Here is a 2189-nt window from a genome sequence, read left to right as displayed (position 1 = left end):
GAGCATCTTTGTTACCCCAGAGCAGCTCTAACCCGAGAGCACACAGAAATGAACATTTGCTTTTTTCTCTGACATGGAGTGTATGTAAAAAGCAATCCAAAAGCCACTGGGCTCATGAAATGGTTCCATGATAGAATCTAAAGACAAATTTGAGCAAATAAGTACTGAGAGCTGCATGCCTGGGACTGATCCTTACCACCCAGGAGGCTGAGATCTGGGGAACATTGTTCAAAGCCAGCCTAAACAGAAAAGTCTTGGAGACTGTCATCTCCAAATAACTACCAAAAGCCAAAAGTGGAGCTGTGGCTCAAATGTTAGAGTGCCATCTTTGAGTGAAAAAGTTTTAAAGGATAGTATCCTGTCCCTGAGTGAAAAGCAAAATGAAGAAGGAGGATTGTGTCACATTCCTGCTAAGAAATCATTAGGACATTTGGCCAGAAAGATACATTGAAAATCCTAAATGGGTTAGTACAGATGAAAATCCAGGTGAAATAGGAATTGTTAGTATTGGGAATAAGGAAGGAGAGACAGTACAAGTAACTTTGGAGAGGAGTTTTATGAGTGTGAGCAGAGAAATAATCGCAAGTAGGATATGAATTAGGGGAGCAAGGACTTCCCTATAATCAGCCTTAGAAATGTCATGATTAAGCTTGCCATATTCCATACCCATTTATATCACCATTTACAAGAACCCAAGATTCATAGGTCATCATCCAGCATTCTCTATATCAACTCTTTAATTTTTTTTGTATGGCTTTTTGCATGAGTGCATGCGTGGTGTGTGTATGTGTGTGTGTGTGTGTGTGTGTGTGTGTGTGTGTGGCCAGTTCTGGCCATTAAACTCAAGGCAAGTGCTGTCACTGAGCTTTTTTTTGGGGGGGGGGAGGGTCCGGTCATGGGGCCTGAACTGTAGGCCTGGGCGCTGTCCCTCAGCTCTTCAACTCAAGGCTAGCGCTCTACCACTTGAGCCACAGCGCCACTTCTGGCTTTTTTCTTATGTGGTGCTGAGGAATCGAACCCAGGGCCTCAGGCATGCAAGGCAAGCGCTCTGCCACGGAGCCACCTTCCCAGCCCCGTCACTGAGCTTTTATTTTCAAGTCTAGCACTCTACCAATGGAGTCACACCTCTACTTCCAGCTTTCTTTTGGCAATAAGCACCACATGGACTTTTCTGCCCTGCTGGCTTCTAACAGCCATCCTCAGATCTCAGCTTCCTGAGTAGCTAGGTTTAGAGGGTAAGCCAACAGTACTGTTTAGATTCCTTTCACTAAAACCTGGCATTTCATGTACGACATATGCTCATATCGAAGACAAAGAGAGAATAGAATGGAGGTTGGTAGATCATTATCTTCTTGCTAAGTTGTTCAGGTCCTCTAAAATGGGGGGAGGGTATGATAGTGGAGTTTTTCTGTAGTGACCAGGTAGAGAAACAGGATTGAGCTGATGTGATTTTGGGTAGTATCTTGAGCAAAAGCATGGAAACTTGGGGTTGTGCCTATACCTAAAGAAACAATTTGCCAGGTGCCAGTGGCTCATGCCTGTAATCCTAGCTATTCAGGAGGCTGAGATCTGAGGATGGTGATTCAAAGCCAGCCTGGGCAGGAAAGTCCATGAGACTCTTATCTCAAACCACTGAAAAACCAGAAGTGGTGCTGTGGCTCAAGTGGTAGAGTGCTCCGGTAGAGTGCTTGCCTTGAGCTGAAGAGCTGAGAGACGGCACTCAAGCCCAGAGTTCAAGCTCCAAGACCAACAAAAACAAACAAAAAATTGGCCAGGCAAGAAAGTCTATGAGACTCTTCAATTAACCACCAAAAAACCAGAGTGGACTCGTGATTCAAAGTGGTTGAGCATTAACCTTGAGCAAAAGAGCTCAGAGACAGCACACAGGCTCAAGCTAAAGCCACACAACCACCACCACCAACAAAAAGAACAGTTAAAGGGAAGGCAATAGGGCAAGTTCCTGTCCATTTGGTAGACAGGCATGAACGTAAGCTAGTCATGTTTATGAATTGTGTGTGTATGTGTGTGAGATCTTGAACTCAGGGTCTTGTACTCTTGCTTAGCTTTTTCTGCTCAAGGCTGGAGCTCTACCTTGAGCCACAACTCCAAGTCCAGCTTTTTTTTTTTGGGGTCTGGTTGTGGGGCCTGAACTCTGGGCCTGGGCGCTGTCCCTCAGCTCTTCAGCTCAA

This window comes from Dipodomys ordii, unplaced genomic scaffold (genome assembly GCF_000151885.1).
Source record: "Dipodomys ordii isolate 6190 unplaced genomic scaffold, Dord_2.0 Scaffold8, whole genome shotgun sequence".
Lineage (NCBI taxonomy): Eukaryota > Metazoa > Chordata > Mammalia > Rodentia > Heteromyidae > Dipodomys > Dipodomys ordii.
Note: the sequence above shows the minus strand (reverse complement) of the source record.